Below are 19,045 nucleotides of genomic sequence, written 5' to 3'. Positions count from 1 at the left end.
ACATTTGTTCAAGTAGAGGAATCTAAATTTGAGGCAGCGCAGATGGCTGGAGTTACTAAAAGATTATGATATTACTATCTTGTATCATCCGGGCAAAGCAAATATGGTTTCAGATGCCTTGAGCAGGAAGGCGGAGAGTATGGGTAGTTTGTCGTTCATTTCAGCAGAGGAAAGGCCATTAGCCTTGGATATTCAGCCCTTGGCTAACAAACTTGTGAGGCTGGATATTTCAGAGCCCAGCCAAGTTCTTGCATGTGTGGTGGCCCAATCTTCACTATTTGAGCAGATCAAGGCTCGCCAGTATGATGACCCACACTTGATGGTTCTTTGTGAAACGGTACTACGAGGTGGTGCCAAGGAAGTTACTATTGGAGCGGATGGTGTTCTGCGACTCCAGGATCATCTATGTGTTCCTAATGTGGATGGACTGAGGAAAAAGATCCTGGAGGAGGCACACAGTTCTCAGTATTCTATTCATCCAGGTGCTACTAAGATGTATCGTCACTTGAGGCAGCATTATTGGTGGCGACGAATGAAAAAGGACATAGTTGTATATGTATTTAGGTGTCTAAATTGCCAGCAAGTTATATATGAGCACCAGAGACCAGGTGGCCTACTTCAGCAGATGACTATACCAGAGTGGAAATGGGAACGAATTACTATAGACTTTGTAGTTGGGTTGCCGCGGACCTTGAGGAAGTTTGATGCAGTTTGGGTGATTGTTGATAGGTTGACCAAGCCGGCACATTTTATTCCTGTTGTGACTACGTACACTTCAGAGAGGTTGGCCCAGATTTATATTCAGGAGATAGTTCGGTTGCACGGTGTGCCAATTTCCATCATATCAGATAGAAGCCCTTAGTTTACTTCACATTTCTAGAGAGCAGTACAGAGTGAGTTGGGGACCCGTATAGAGCTCAGCATAGCCTTTCATTCCCAGACCGACGGGCAGTCAGAGCGGACAATTCAGATTTTGGAGGATATGCTCAGGGCATGTGTGATTGACTTTGGAGGTCAGTGGGATCGTTTCCTGCCTTTGGCCGAGATTGCTTATAATAACAATTACCAATCAAGCATCGAGATGGCTCCATTTGAGGCTTTATATGGTCGGCGATGTTGTTCACCTATCGGATGGTTTGAGCCAGGTGAGGCTAAGTTATATGGTACTGATTTGGTAAGGGATGCCTTGGAAAAGGTAAAGTTGATTCAGGAGCGACTTCGTACAGCACATTCCAGACAAAAGAGTTACGCGGATCAGAAAGCGCGTGATATATCATTTATGGTAGGTGAAAAAGTTCTCTTGAAGGTTTCGCCGATGAAGGGAATTATGATATTCGGGAAGAAGAGCAAGTTGAGCCCAAGGTTTATAGGCCCATTTGAGGTGTTGAAACGAGTTGGGGAGGTTGCTTATGAGCTTGCATTGCCTCCCAACCTATTGGGAGTTCATCCGGTTTTTCACGTATCTATGCTCCGGAAGTATCATGCCGACCTATCACATGTGTTAGACTTCAGCACAGTTCAGCTAGATAATAGCTTGGGTTATGAAGAGGAGCCAATTGCCATTGTTGATAAACAGGTTCGCCAGTTGAGGTCCAAGAGGATTTCTGCAGTAAAAGTCCAGTGGAGGGGCCAACCAGTCGAGGAAGCGACTTGGGAGGCCGAGGAAAACATGCGGAACAGATATCCACACTTATTCAGCACTTTAGGTATAATTCTAAACCCGTTCGAGGACGAACGTTTGTTTAAGAGGTGGAGAATGTGATGACCCAAAATGTCATCTTTAAATTTAATAATTAATTATGTGTTCTAAAGCCTCGAAAAGTACTTTTTATCATTCCTCGACTTGCGTGCGCAATCCGTAAAAATTTTTGGAAAGTTTTTATGTGAAAAATGGATTAAAATGTGAATTAGAGCTTTAAAACTCAATTGAGTTGACTTTGGTCAACATTTTGAGCAAACAGACTCGGATCAGTATTTTAACAGTTCCGGTAGGTCCGTATCGTGATTTGGGACTTGGGCATATGCCCGGAATCAAATTCTGAGGTCCCTAGCCCGAGATATGGAATTTTGATGAAAAATTAAAAGTTTAAGTTCAAATAGTGACTGGATGTCTAATTATGTGCAAACGACCTCGAAATAGAATTTTGATGATTCCAACAGCTCCGTATGTTAATTTTGGACTTAGGAGCGTGAACAAAATTTTATTTGGAAGTCCGTAGTGAAATTAGGCTTGAAATGGCTAAAATAGGAATTTAAAGTTTGGAAGTTTGACCGGGGAGTTGACTTTTTGATATCGGGGTCGGAATCCAGTTCTAAAAATTTCCATAGCTCCGTTATGTCATTTATGACTTGTGTGTAAAATTTGAGGTCAATCGGAGTTCATTTGATAGGTTTCGACATCAAGTGTAGAAGTTAGAAATTTTAAGTTTCATGAAGCTTGAATGGGAGCATAATTCGTGTTTTTAGCGTCGTTTTATGTGATTCGAGTTTTCAAATAAGTTCTTATGATGTTTTAGGACTTGTTGGTATATTTGGTTGAGGTCCCGAGGGCCTCGGGTGAGTTTCGGATTGTCACGACCCAATTTCACCTGTAGGTCGTGATGGCGCCCAACACTACAGCTAGGCAAGCCAACTACTAAATTAAGCATACATTGATTAAACTTTTATTCCAATAAAATAATAAAATACCAACTTCTACCAATGTGTGTGCCAAGACCCGGTGTCACAAGTGAATGAGCATCTAGTAGATTATACAAAACTCCAAATACTGTCTGAAATAAAATAGACAGAATATAAATATCGGAAGAGACACTGGTAGCTGCAGAACGGCTCAGAAAGGCAGCTCACCACTATGCCTCTGGATGACGTGGGTATATGATGATAGGTCCTCCACTAGTACCTGTCTCAGATCCTGCACAAAAAGTGCAGCAAGTGTAGTATGAGTACGTAAACAACGTGTACCCAGTAAGTATCAAGCCTAATCTCAAAGTGGTAGAGACGAGATGACCGACTTTGACACTCACTATAGGTCAATAACAATTGAAATAAAATTAGGATATTTAAATCAATGTGATTTACAGAATTTATTTAATTAGCGGAAATAATCAAATTCCTTCAAATTTATCAATTTTCAATATATTAATTAAATTCCTTTAATTCAGATAAATTCCAATTTTATCAATTAAATCTCATTTACAGGAGTAACAATTAATTCCTTAACAAGCAAGAATAATAATTCATTAAATTTCAAAGATTTTCCAATTTACTAATTAGCTTTACAAGCTGAAATAAATTATTAAAGCATCGTGTAATTATTATTATTATTATTAAGCACGATTTCTGCCGAGGACGTACGGCCCGATCCAGAGTGTCGTGTACACAGCCGAGGGACGTGCGTCGCGATCCATAGATGCATCTATCCTGCCGAGGTGTTCGGCCCGCTCCACAAGAAAGGAGGACATTGTCTTATGTGCCTCCGGAAGGAGAGTATATTCATTATAAGATGAATTTGGGAGGAGAACAATTTCTTTTAACAATTAATTGATTTAAATAGAAATCAAGCCTATGAGATTTTCATCCTTTAATATCTTTATCAAACAATTCACAATATATATATATTCATATATATCAATTAATATTGATTAATCAAAGAATACAATTTACACAAGTAATACATGCTTTGAGTCCTAAACTACCCGGACTTTAGCATTAATAGTAGCTATGCACGGACTCTCGTCACCTCGTGCGTACGTAGCCCCCCACAATTAGCAATAATTATTTAATCTTAATCACCTAGGAGGTAATTTCCCCCTCACAAGATTAGACAAGAGACTTACCTCGTCTTGCTCCAATTTAATCCACTATAAGGCCTTTTCCACGATTATTCCAAGCATACATTGATTAAACTTTTATTCCAAGAAAATAATAAAATACCAACTTCTACCAATGTGTGTGCCAAGACCCGGTGTCATAAGTGAATGAGCATCTAGTAGATTATACAAAACTCCAAATACTGTCTGAAATAAAATAGACAGAATATAAATATCGGAAGAGACACCGGTAGCTGCAGAACGGCTCAGAAAGGCAGCTCACCACTATGCCTCTAGATGACGTGGGTATGTGATGATAGGTCCTCCACTAGTACCTGTCTCAGATCCTGCACAAAAAGTGCAGCAAGTGTAGTATGAGTACGTAAACAACGTGTACCCAGTAAGTATGAAGCCTAATCTCAAAGTGGTAGAGACGAGATGACCGACTTTGACACTCACTATAGGTCAATAACAATTGAAATAAAACTAGAATATTTAAATCAATGTGATTTAAAGAATTTATTTAATCAGCGGAAATAATCAAATTCCTTCAAATTTATCAATTTTTAATATATTAATTAAATTCCTTTAATTCAGATAAATTCCAATTTATCAATTAAATCTCATTTACAGGAGTAACAATTAATTCCTTAACAAGCAAGAATAATAATTCATTAAATTCCAAAGATTTTCCAATTTACTAATTAGCTTTACAAGCTGAAATAAATTATTAAAGCATCGTGTAATTATTATTATTATTATTAAGCACGATTTCTGCCGAGGACGTACGGCCCGATCCAGAGTGTCGTGTACACTACCGAGGGACGTGCGTCGCGATCCATAGATGCATCTATCCTGCCGAGGTGTTCGGCCCGCTCCACAAGAAAGGAGGACATTGTCTTATGTGCCTCCGGAAGGAGAGTATATTCATTATAAGATGAATTTGGGAGGAGAACAATTTCTTTTAACAATTAATTGATTTAAATAGAAATCAAGCCTATGAGATTTTCATCCTTTAATATCTTTATCAAACAATTCACAATATATATATTCATATATATCAATTAATATTGATTAATCAAAGAATACAATTTACACAAGTAATACATGCTTTGAGTCCTAAACTACCCGGACTTTAGCATTAATAGTAGTTACGCACGGACTCTCGTCACCTCGTGCGTACGTAGCCCCCCACAATTAGTAATAATTATTTAATCTTAATCACCTAGGAGGTAATTTCCCCCTCACAAGATTAGACAAGAGACTTACCTCGTCTTGCTCCAATTTAATCCACTATAAGGCCTTTTCCCCGATTATCCAACTCCGTCTGGCTCGAATCTAGCCAAAATAATTCGATACAATCACTAAATATTATAGGAATCAATTCTATAAGAAAATACTACATTTTATAGAAAAGGTCCGAAATTAATTAAAAATTCGCCCGCGGGGTCCACATCTCGGAATCCAGCGAAAGTTATGAAATCCGACAACCCATTCAATTATGAGTCCAACCATACCAGTTTTACTCAAATCCGACTCCGAATCGATACCGAAATCTCAAAATTTCGTTTCTATGAGATTTCTAAACTTTTCCAAATTTCAATCCCAAAACACTAATTAAATCGTGAAAACAATGATATATTCTTGTATATTGATCAAATCCGAGTTAGAATCACTTACCCCAATGTTTTTCCCTTGAAAATCTGCCAAAAGTCGCCTCTGCTCAAGCTCAAGTTCGCCAAAAATGGCAAATGGGACGAATGTCCTCTGTTTTTATAACTGCCCAGCAGTTCGGAACTGGGCCTTGAATAGGGCCTCGATCGCGGCATCGAACATGTGCCTTCGATCAGGGAATCGAGGGTTGGGCCTCGATCCTAGCCCTCGAGCCATACCTTCGATCATGCCATCGAGCCTTACCTTCGATCGTGACTTCGATCACAGGCTCGAGCCTGGACCTCGGTCATGGCCTCGATCAGGGTATCGAGGTTGGGCCTTCGATCATAGCCTCAATCATAGCATCGAGCTTGAGCCTTCGATCAGGGCATCGAGCATGGGTCTCGATCCTAGCCCTCGAGCCTTATCTTCGATCATGCCCTCGAGCCTTGCCTTCGATCGAGGCTTCGATACTGAGCCTCGTCCCTGGCTTCGACTCAGGCCTCGATCGTGGGCTCGATATCTGGGGCTCGATCTGAGGGTCGATATATGGGGCTCGATCCGAGGCTCGATATCTGGAGCTCGATCTGAGGCTCGATCACAGCCCAGAATATGCAGCAGAAGAGAAAATTGCAGTAGCTTTTTAAGTCCAACTTTTGATCCGTTAACCATCCGAAACTCACCCGAGGCCCTCAGGACCTCAACCAAATATACCAACAAGTCCTAAAACATCATACGAACTTAGTCGAACCTCTAAATCACATCAAACAACGCTAAAACCATGAATCATACCCCAATTCAAGCTTAATGAAACTAAGAGTTTTTAACTTCTACGTTCAATGTCGGAACCTATCAAATCAACTCCGATTGACCTCAAATTTTACACACAAGTCATAAGTTACATAACGGAGCTATGAAAATTTTCAGAACTGGATTCCGACTCTGGTATCAAAAAGTCAACCCCCCGGTCAAGCTTTCAAACTTTAAATTCCTATTTTAGCCATTTCAAACTTAATTTCACTACGGACTTCCAAATAAAATTCCGATCACGCTCCTAAGTCTAAAATCACCATACGGAGTTGTTGGAATCATCAAAATTCTATTCCGGGGTCATTTTCTCAAAATGTTGACCGAAGTCAAACTTAGCACTTTAAGGCCAACTTAAGGAACCAAGTGTTCCGGTTTTACCTCAAACACTTCCAAATTCCGAACCAACCATCCCTGCAAGTCATAGATCATTACAAGCACCTACGGAAAGTTTTATTTTAGGGAACGGGGATCTAAAAGTTAAAATGACCGGTTGGGTCATTACATTCTCCACCTCTTAAACAAACATTCGTCCTCGAACGGGTTTAGAATTGTACCTGGAGTGCTGAATAAGTGGGGATATCTGCTCCGCATGTCTTCCTCGGCCTCCCAAGTCACTTCCTCGACTGGTTGGCCCCTCCACTGGACTTTTATTGTAGAAATCCTCTTGGACCTCAACTGGCGAACCTGTTTATCAACAATGGCAATTGGCTCCTCTTCATAACCCAAGCTATCATCTAGCTGAACTGTGCTGAAGTCTAACACATGTGATAGGTCGGCATGATACTTCCGGAGCATAGATACGTGAAAAATCGGATGAACTCCCGATAGGCTGGGAGGCAAGGCAAGCTCATAAGCAACTCCCCAACTCGTTTCAACACCTCAAATGGGCCTATAAACCTTGGGCTCAATTTGCCCTTCTTCCCGAATCTAATAATTCCATTCATCGGCGAAACCTTCAAGAGAAATTTTTCACCTACCATAAATGATATATCACGCTCTTTCTGATCCGCGTAACTCTTTTGTCTGGACTGTGTTGTACGAAGTCTCTCCTGAATCAACTTTACCTTTTCTAAGGCATCCCTTACCAAATCAGTACCATATAACTTAGCCTCACCTGGCTCAAACCATCCGATAGGTGAACGACATCGCCGACCATATAAAGCCTCAAATGGAGCCATCTCGATGCTGGATTGGTAAATGTTATTATAAGCAAACTCGGCCAAAGGCAGGAAACGATCCCACTGACCTCCAAAGTCAATCACACATGCCCTGAGCATATCCTCCAAAATCTGAATTGTCCTCTCTGATTGTCCATCGGTCTGCGGATGAAAGGCTGTGCTGAGCTCTACACGGGTCCCCAACTCACTCTGTATTGCTCTCCAGAAATGTGAAGTAAACTGAGGGCCTCTATCTAATATGATGGAAATTGGCACACCGTGCAACCGAACTATCTCCTGAATATAAATCTGGGCCAACCTCTCTGAAGTATACGTAGTCACAATAGGAATAAAATGTGCCGACTTGGTCAACCTGTCAACAATCACCCAAACTGCATCAAACTTCCTCAAGGTTCGCAGCAACCCAACTACAAAATCCATAGTAATTCGTTCCCATTTCCACTCTGGTATGGTCATCTGCTGGAGTAGGCCACCTGGCCTCTGGTGCTCATATTTAACTTGCTGAAAATTTAGACACCGAGCTACATACTCAACTATGTCCTTTTTCATTCGTCGCCACCAATAATGTTGCCTCAAGTCACGATACATCTTAGTAGCACCTGGATGAATAGAATATCGAGAACTGTGTGCCTCCTCCAGGATCTTTTTCCTCAGTTCATCTATATTAGGAACACACAGACGATCCTGGAGTCGTAGAACACCATATGCACCAATAGTGACTTCCTTGGTACCACCTCGTAGTACCGTTTCACGAAGAACCCCCAGGTGTGGGTCATCATACTGGCGAGCCTTGATCTGTTTAAATAGTGAAGACCGGGCCACAACACATGCAAGAACTCGGCTGGGCTCTGAAATATCCAGCCTCACAAGTCTGTTAGCCAAAGACTGAATATCTGAGGCTAATGGTCTTTCCTCTGCTAAAATGAAAGCCAAACTACCCATACTCTCCGCCTTTCTGCTCAAGGCATCTGCAACCACATTTGCTTTTCCCGGATGATACAAGATAGTAATATCATAATCTTTTAGTAACTCCAGCCATCTGCGCTGCCTCAAATTTAGATCCCTCTGCTTGAACAAATGCTGCAAACTGCGATGATCAGTGTAAACTTCGCAAGACACCCCATAAAGATAATGCCTCCAAATCTTAAGAGCGTGAACAATCGCAGCTAACTCCAAATCATGTACCGGATAATTCTTTTCATGGGGCTTCAGCTGACGTGAAGCATATGCAATAACTTGCCCTTCCTGCATCAATACACAACCCAAGCCAACGCGCGAAGCGTCACAATACACTGTATACATCCCCGAACCAGAAGGCAACACTAACACTGGTGTTGTAGTCAATGATGTCTTGAGCTTCTGAAAGCTCACCTCACAATCATCGGACCATCGGAATGGAGCACCCTTCTGGGTTAATTTGGTCAAAGGTGCTGCAATAGATGAAAAACCTTCCACGAACCGACGATAATAACCTGCCAAACCCAGAAAACTCCTGATCTCCGTCACCGAAGTGGGACGATGCCAATTCTGAACTGCCTCAATCTTTTTGGGATCAACTTTAATACCTTCGCCCGATACGATATGTCCCAAAAATGCTACTGACTCCAGCCAAAACTCACATTTAGAGAACTTAGCATATAGCTTTTGTTCCCGCAATGTCTGAAGCACTACTCTCATATGCTGCTCATGCTCCTCCTTACTACGAGAGTAGATCAAAATGTCATCAATGAAGACAATGACAAATGAGTCAATATATGGCCTGAATACCCTGTTCATCAGATCCATAAATGCTGTCGGTGCATTAGTTAAACCAAAAGACATTACCAAAAACTCATAATGACCATATCTGGTACGGAAAGCAGTCTTCGGAACATCCGAATCCTGAATCTTCAACTGATGGTACCCCGACCTCAAGTCGATCTTAGAGAATACCCTAGCACCCTGCAACTGGTCAAATAGATCATCAATACGCGGCAACGGGTACTTATTCTTAATAGTGACTTTGTTCAATTGGTGATAATCAATACACATCCGCATTGTTCCATCCTTCTTTTTCACAAACAATACTGTTGCACCCCAAGGCGATACACTCGGTCTGACAAACCCTTTGGCTAGTAACTCTTCAAGCTGTTTTTTCAACTCTTTCAATTCTTTTAGAGCCATGCGATACGGTGGGATAGATATAGACTGGGTATCTGAAGCCAAGTCAATACAGAAATTAATATCACGATCAGGTGGCATACCTGGAAGATCTGACGGAAATACATCGGGAAACTCCCGAACTACAGGCACTGAATCAATAGCAGGAGTCTCTGCAGTAGTATCCCGAACATAGACTAGATAAGCCAAACAACCCTTCTCAACCATATGTTGAGCCTTTATAAAAGAAATAACTCGATTAAATGAACTAATAGGCGAACCCTTCCACTCCAGCTTAGGCAATGCTGGAATAGCCAAGGTAACAGTCTTGGCATGACAATCTAGAATAGCATGATATGGAGATAACCAGTCCATACCTAGAATATTCAAAATCGGTCAACTCAAGCAATAGGAGATCTGCTCTAGTTTCATAACCACAGAATGTAGTAATACAGGACCGGTAGATCCGGTTCACCACAACAGAATCGCCCACAGGAGTGGACACATAAACAGGAGTACTCAAGGACTCACGAGAAACACCCAGGAATAGAGCAAATAGAGATGACACATATGAATACGTAGATCCTGGATCAAATAATACTGAGGCATCTTTGCCACAAACATAAATAATACCTGTAATCACGGCATCTGAGGCCTATGCATCTGGTCTAGCCGAAAAAGCATAGAACCGAGCTGGAGCGCCAATTGGCTGGCCTCCGCCTGGCTGACCTCCATCTCTAGGACGACCCTTACCCACCTGTCCTCCACCTCTGGGTGGTCGGACTACTGGTGGAGCAACTGGTCCGGTAAGCATAGGCTGCTGACCTTGCTGTACTGGTCTACCTCGAAGCCTGGGGCAAAACCTCCGCATGTGACTGGGATCCCCGCACTCGTAACAACTCTTCGGTGCGATGGGCTGCTGACTAAGTGTCTGGCCCTGGGGACCTGAATACCCACTGGGAGGACCCTGAATAGCTGGTGGGCGGTAAGAACTCTCTGGGATAGCACTGAGATAAGGTCGCACTGGAGCACCTAGAGGAGGTGGTGGTGCTGGATATGGGGGTCTGCTGGACTGTCCCCTCACAAACTGACCTCTGCCCCCGGATGGAGCACCTCTGAACTCTCCAGAGTACCTGAATTGCTTATCTCTCATAATCTGCTCTCGGCTCCGCTGACGTACACCCTCAATCCTCCGGGCTATCTCCACAACTCGCTCATAAGAAGTACCCATCTCAACCTCTCGAGACATAGTAGCCTGAATACCAGTATGTAAACCGGCTACAAACCTTCGCACTCTCTCCGCCTCAGTAGGGAGTATCATTAGTGCATGGCGAGATAATTCAGAAAACCTCGCCTCATAATCGGTCACTGACATCTGACCCTACTGGAACTGCTCAAACTAAAACCGCAACTCTTCCCTCTGGGTGGGTGGAATATACCTGTCCAAGAAGATACGGGTGAACCTGTCCCAAGTCATGGGAGGAGAATCTGCTGGTCTACCAAGAGCATAAGACTGCCACCATCTACGGGCTCTACCCTCTAGCTGAAAAGTAGCGAAATCAACCCCATGGGATTCCAATATCCTCATGTTGTACAGTCTATCCTTGCAACGATCAATGAAATCCTATGGATTCTCATGTCGCTCACCCCCGAATATAGGAGGATGTAGTCTAGTCCATCTATCCAATAGTTTCTGAGGATCGGCGGCTACAGCCGGCCTGGGCTCAGGTGTAGCTGCTGCCACTGGCTGGACTCCACCCACGGGTAATGCACCCTAGGTCTGATATACAACAGCTGTCTATCCATGAACCTGCGCAGTAGGGGTCTGTGCTCCCCCGCCCGCCTGAGATGTGGCTGGGTATGCCGGAAATAAACCGGACTGAGTCATATTATCCATGAATCGTAGTATACGACCCATAACATCCTGAAATCCCGGTGCAGATGTGAAGTCCACCGGAGCTGGCTCTGCCACAGGCACCTCACCCTGCTCCTCAATAATGGGATTCTCTACTGGATCCACTGGCGGCATAACCGGAATAGTCCTGGGACGTCCTCGCCCTCTACCATGGGCTGGAGCCCTCTCTCGGCCTCTGCCTCGGCCTCTGCCTCGACCTCTAGCAACTAGGGGAGTAGCTCTTCTCTGGTCTGGAATATCATTAGAGCGTGTTCTCACCATCTGTGAGAGAATAAGAGAAGGATATTTAGTACTACATCAATTGAACGATAGAATATGAAGAAAGGTAGCTTCCTAACACCATATAGCCTCTCGAAGATAAGTGCAGATGTCTCCGTACCGATCCGCAAGACTCTATTAGGTCTGCTCATAACTTGTGAGACCTACGTGAACCTAGTACTCTGATACCATGTTGTCACGACCCAATTTCACCTGTAGGTCATGATGGCGCCCAACACTACAGCTAGGCAAGCCAACTACTAAATTAAGCATACATTGATTAAACTTTTATTCCAATAAAATAATAAAATACCAACTTCTACCAATGTGTGTGCCAAGACCCGGTGTCACAAGTGAATGAGCATCTAGTAGATTATACAAAACTCCAAATATTGTCTGAAATAAAATAGACAGAATATAAATATCGGAAGAGACACTGGTAGCTGCAGAATGGCTCAGAAAGGCAGCTCACCACTATGCCTCTGGATGACGTGGGTATGTGATGATAGGTCCTCCACTAGTACCTGTCTCAGATCCTGCACAAAAAGTGCAGCAAGTGTAGTATGAGTACGTAAACAATGTGTACCCAGTAAGTATCAAGCCTAATCTCAAAGTGGTAGAGACGAGATGGCCGACTTTGACACTCACTATAGGTCAATAACAATTGAAATAAAACTAGGATATTTAAATCAATGTGATTTACAGAATTTATTTAATCAGCGGAAATAATCAAATTCCTTCAAATGTATCAATTTTCAATATATTAATTAAAATCCTTTAATTCAGATAAATTCCAATTTATCAATTAAATCTCATTTACAGGAGTAACAATTAATTCCTTAACAAGCAAGAATAATAATACATTAAATTCCAAAGATTTTCCAATTTACTAATTAGCTTTACAAGCTGAAATAAATTATTAAAGCATCGTGTAATTATTATTATTATTAAGAACGATTTCTGCCGAGGACGTACGGCCCGATCCAGAGTGTCGTGTAAACTGTCGAGGGATGTGCGGCACGATCCATAGATACATCTATCCTGTCGAGGCGTTCGGCCCGCTCCACAAGAAAGGATGACATTGTCTTATGTGCCTCCGGAAGGAGAGTATATTCATTATAAGATGAATTTGGGAGGAGAACAATTTATTTTAATAATTAATTGATTTAAATAGAAATCAAGCCTATGAGATTTTCATCCTTTAATATCTTTATCAAACAATTTACAATATATATATTCATATATATCAATTAATATTGATTAATCAAAGAATACAATTTACACAAGTAATACATGCTTTGAGTCCTAAACTACCCGGACTTTAGCATTAATAGTAGCTACGCACGGACTCTCGTCACCTCGTGCGTACGTAGCCCCCACAATTAGCAACAATTATTTAATCTTAATCACCTATGAGGTAATTTCCCCCTCACAAGATTAGACAAGAGACTTACCTCGTCTTGCTCCAATTTAATCCACTATAAGGCCTTTTCCATGATTATCCAACTCCGTCTGGCTCGAATCTAGCCAAAATAATTCGATACAATCACTAAATATTATAGGAATCAATTCTATAAGAAAATACTACATTTTAAAGAAAAGATCCAAAATTAATTAAACATTCGCCCGCGGGGCCCAAATCTCGGAATCCGGCGAAAGTTATGAAATCCGACAACCCATTCAATTACGAGTCCAACCATACCAGTTTCACTCAAATCCGACTCTGAATCGATACCGAAATCTCAAAATTTCGTTTCTATGAGATTTCTAAAATTTTCCAAATTTCAATCCCAAAACATTAATTAAATCATGAAAAAAATGATATATTCTTGTATATTGATCAAATACGAGTTAGAATCACTTACCCCAATGTTTTTCCCTTGAAAATCTACCAAAAGTCGCCTCTGCTCAAGCTCAAGTTCGCCAAAAATGGCAAATGGGACAAATGTCCTCTGTTTTATAACTGCCCAGCAGTTCGGAACTGGGCCTCGAACAGGGCCTCGATCGCGGCATCGAACATGTGCCTTCGATCAGGGAATCGAGGGTTGGGCCTCGATCCTAGCCCTCGAGCTATACCTTCGATCATGCCATCGAGCCTTACCTTCGATCGTGACTTCCATCACAGGCTCGAGCCTGGACCTCGGTCATGGTCTTGATCAGGGTATCGAGGTTGGGCCTTCGATCATAGACTCAATCATAGAATCGAGCTTGAGCCTTCGATCAGGGCATCGAGCATGGGTCTCGATCCTAGCCCTCGAGCCTTATCTTCGATCATGCCCTCGAGCCTTGCCTTTGATCGAGGCTTCGATACTGAGCCTCGTCCCTGGCTTCGACTCAGGCCTCGATCGTGGGATCGATATCTGGGGCTCGATATCTGGGGCTCGATCTGCGGCTCGATCACAGCCCAGAATATGCAGCAGAAGAGAAAATTGCACCAGCTTTTTAAGTCCAACTTTTGATCCGTTAACCATCCGAAACTCACCCGAGGCCCTCGGGACCTCAACCAAATATACCAACAAGTACTAAAAGATCATACGAACTTAGTCGAACCTCTAAATCACATCAAATAACGCTAAAACCATGAATCATACCCCAATTCAAGCTTAATGAAACTAAGAGTTTTCAACTTCTACGTTCAATGTCGGAACCTATCAAATCAACTCCGATTGACCTCAAATTTTACACACAAGTCATAAATTACATAACGAAGCTATGAAAATTTTCAGAACTGGATTCTGACTCCGGTATCAAAAATTCAACCCCCCGGTCAAACTTTCAAACTTTAAATTCCTATTTTAGCCATTTCAAGCCTAACTTTACTACGGACTTCCAAATAAAATTCCGATCACGCTCCTTAGTCCAAAATCACCATACGGAGCTGTTGGAATCATCAAAATTCTATTCCGGGGTCGTTTTCTCAAAATGTTGTCTGAAGTAAACTTAGCACTTTAAGGCCAACTTAAGGAACCAAGTGTTCCGCTTTCATCTCAAACACTTCCAAAATCCGAACCAACCATCCCCGCAAGTCATAAATCATTACAAGCACCTACGGAAAGTTTTATTTTAGGGAACGGGGTTCTAAAAGTTAAAATGATCGGTTGGGTCATTACACGGATGGTTAATGGATCAAAAGTTGGACTTAAAACAGCTGCTGCAATTTTTCCTTTCTGTTGGAAATTCTGGCCCAAAATCGAGGCCCAAAAAATCGATCTCCCAAAAATCGAGACTGAGGATCGAGGCCGAGGATCGACGTCGAGGATCGAGGCAGAGGATCGACGTCGAGGATCGACGCTGAGGATCACGGACGAGGATCGAGGCTGAGGATCGAGGCCGAGAATCGAGGCTATGGATCGAGGGCTGCCTGGGCAGAATTATAAAAGAGGGCATTCGTCCCATTCGCCATTTTTAACAAATTGGAGCTTGAGCAGAGGCGATTTTTGATAGATTTTCAAGGAAAAGACATTGGGGTAAGTGATTCTAACTTGGATTTGGTCTATAAACATAAATATATCATTGTTCTCATCATTTAATTAGTGTTTTGAGATTAAAATTTGGGAAATAATTAGAAATCTTATAGAAACGAAATTTTGAGATTTCGGTATCGATTCGGAGTCGGATTTGAGTGAAACTGGTATGGTTGGAGTCGTAATTTAATGGGTTGTCGGATTTCATAACTTTTGCCGGATTCCGAGACGTGAGCCCCACGGACAAATTTTTAATTAATTTCGGGATTTTTATTAAAAATGTAGTATTTTCTTATAGAATTGATTCCTATAATTTTTAGTGATTGTATCGAATTATTTTGGCTAGATTCGAGCCAGACAGAGTTGGATAATCATGGAAAAGGCCTTCTAGTGGATTAAATTGGAGCAAGACGAGGTAAGTCTCTTGTCTAATCTTGTGAGGGGGAAATTACCTTATAGGTTATTAAAATTAAATAATTATTGCTAATTATGGGGACTACGTACGCACGAGGTGACGAGAGTCCGTGCGTAGTTACTATTAATGCTAAAGTCCGGGTAGTTTAGGACTCAAAGCATGAATTACTTGTGTAAATTGTATTCTTTGTTTAATTAATATTATTTGATATATATACATATATATTGTGAATTGTTAGATAAAAATATTAAAGGATTGAAATCTCATATACTTGTTTTTTTTTGTTCTATTTAAATTAATTAATTATTAAGAGAAATTGTTCTTTCTCCTGAATTTATCTTATAACAAATATACTCTCATTCCGGAGGTACATAAGAAAATGTCATCCTTTCTTGTGGAGCGGGCCGAACGCCTCGGCAGGATAGATGCATCTATGAATCGTGCCGCATGTCCCTCGGCAGTGTACACAATATTCTGGATCGGGCTGAACGACCTCGACAGAAATCGTGCTTAATAATAATAATAATTACACGATACTTTGACGGTTTATTGCAGCTTGTAAAGCTATTTGATTAATTGGAAATTCATTGAAATTGAATTGCAGCTTGTAAAGCTATTTGATATATTGGAATGTTATTGAAATTGAAGGATTTAATATATATATATACGGAGAATTGTTGCATTTTGAAGGAATTTAATTATTTCTACTGGTTAAATAAATTATTTTTATATTATGTGAATCATGCTGATTTAAATATTCTGGTCTTATTTCAATTATTATTATTGACTCATAGTGAGTGTCAAAGTCGGCCATCTCGTCTCTACCACTTCAAGATTAGGCTTGATACTTACTGGGTACACGTTGTTTACGTACTTAAACTACACTTGCTGCACTTTTTGTGCAGGATCTGAGACAGGTACTAGTGGAGGACCTATCATCACATATCCACGTCATCCCGAGGCATAGTTGTGAGCTGCCTTTCTGAGTTGTTCTGCAGCTACCAGTATCTCTTCTTATATTTACATTCTGTCTATTTCATTTCAGACAGTATTCGGAGTTTTGTATAATCTATTAGATGCTCGTGCACTTGTGACACCGGGTCTTGGCACACACATTGGTAAAATTTGGTATTTTATTATTTTTCTTGGATTAAAAGTTTAACCAATGTACATTTGATTTATCAGTTGGCTTGCCTAGCTGTAGTGTTGGGCTCCATCATGACCTATAGGTGAAATTGGGTCGTGACACACATATGGGACCCACTTTACTGTGAATAGATTCTTTCTGTTTTTTTTGTTTTCTATATACAAGATCGTTTTGTTTTTGAGAGAGGCATCAACCAAAACTCTCTCTCTTTTGTAAATCTCTCTCTCTCTCTCTCTCTCTCTCTCTCTCTCTCTCTCTCTCTCTCTCTCTCTATTGTAAGTACTGTTTTCCGTTGAAGTAAATAAAATCTCCAGTTCATTGCATTCAGGCCTTGCATCCCGGCCTCAAGAGGTATTTATTTTACTTTAATTTCAAGTCTCTTCTCTAGTCTCTCCTCTCTGGTCGTGATGTCACGACCCAAAATCCAACTAGTCGTGATGGCACCTAACCCAACCCTTTAGGTAAGCCAACTTTCAACTATCCAATCCCAATAATAATTATTAAAGAAATTTAAGTAAATAATTATCTTAACCTTATACATTCCCGAAGAACTGGTAGTACAAATCATGAGCTTCTAAGAATAGAGTATACAAAGCGGAAATGAAATAAATACATAGTATGTTTGAATAATACATAAACAGAGCTTTTATAAATCTAAGGCTATCCTGAACAAAAGGCAGCTACAACAGGAACGCAGGTACATCTTCAAGTCCCGCAACCATCGAGCACAGCAACAACAGCAGCCAACATCTGCACGCAATGTGCAGAAGTGTAGTATCAGTACAACCGACCCCATGTACTGAGTAAGTAACAAACCTAGCCGTACGTTGAAAGTAGTGACTAGCTTCCACCAAGGTCGGGTCCAAAACCAATAGTCCACAACAATCCATTACAACATAAAGCAAATAATACCATAAGTATCGCGTTCCCTTCGCGAACGCGATACCCCATACGCGAACGCGATGCACAACCCAGCTTCGCTTCGCGAACGCGAAGAGTAAATCCTGCCTGCCACAAATTACTCTTCGCGAACGCGAGGGCCCGCTCGCGAACGCGAAAGAGAAAATCCGAAAAATGCAGCAACAGATATCAGTAATCTCACCAAGGCCAAAAATGATCCGTTAACCATCCAAAACTCACCCGAGCCCCTCGGGACCTCAACCAAATATACCAACAAGTCATAAAATATCATACGGACTTAGTCGAACCCTCAAATCACCTCAAACAACGCTAAAACCATGAATTACACCCCAATTCAAACCTAATGAACTTTTAAATTTCTAGTTTCTACAAACGACTCCGGAACCTATCAATTCACGTCCGATTGACCTCAAAGTTTGCATACAAGTCATAAACGACATAACAGAGCTATAAAAATTTTCAAAACTGGATTCCGACCTCGATATAAAAAAGTCAACCCCCCCTCCCCGTCAAACTTCCCAAAAATTCAACTTTCGGCAATTCAAGCCAAATTCCACTACGGACCTCTAAATAATTTTCCGGACACGCTCCTAAGTACAGAATTACCATACAGAGCTATTGGAATCATCAGAATTAAATTCTGAGGTCGTTTACACATAAGTCGACATCCGTTCACTATTTTAACTTACGCTTTAAAACTTGGAACTAAGTGCTCCAATTCATTCCAAAACCTCACCGGACCCGAACCAATTACCCCGGCAATTCACACAATAACTATAAAGTACAATTTGAGCAGTAAAGGGGGAAGCGGGGTTGTAATACTCAAAACGATCGGCCAGGTCGTTACATTCTCCCCCACTTAAACATACGTTCGTCCTCGAACGTGCCAAGAGTTGTTTCCAAGCCATCAAATCACTGTTCCATCTTACCACACACGTACCCAGGGGTGAACCCACGTCACCCTATCCCACATAGTCTTGACTACACAATGCAACTGAAAATCATTAATTTAACCTTAGCCCATAACCCTTGGAGTTTTAATTTCCAACCTTAAAAATTTCTTTCAAGACACGAATCTTACATTTACACACTGTATAAGTCCGAATAAGCTGCATAGAGCTATAACTATAACCACGGATATAATCACCCAGCATATTACACAACTCGCATGCTCGTAGAACCATTCCCGATCACAGTAATTACTCCAAACCAACCAAGTACTAGTATAAAACCCCATATCAAGCCAAACCTCGTTCCAAAACCTTCATATACTACCAATGATGAAAGAAACAATCAAAAACTCATAACTACTCATCAGATCAACTAGCCATGGAGC

Source organism: Nicotiana tomentosiformis, chromosome 11 (assembly GCF_000390325.3).
Source record: "Nicotiana tomentosiformis chromosome 11, ASM39032v3, whole genome shotgun sequence".
NCBI classification, from domain to species: Eukaryota; Viridiplantae; Streptophyta; class Magnoliopsida; order Solanales; family Solanaceae; genus Nicotiana; species Nicotiana tomentosiformis.
The sequence above is the reverse complement of the archived record's forward strand: the minus strand, read 5'-3'. Positions refer to the sequence as shown.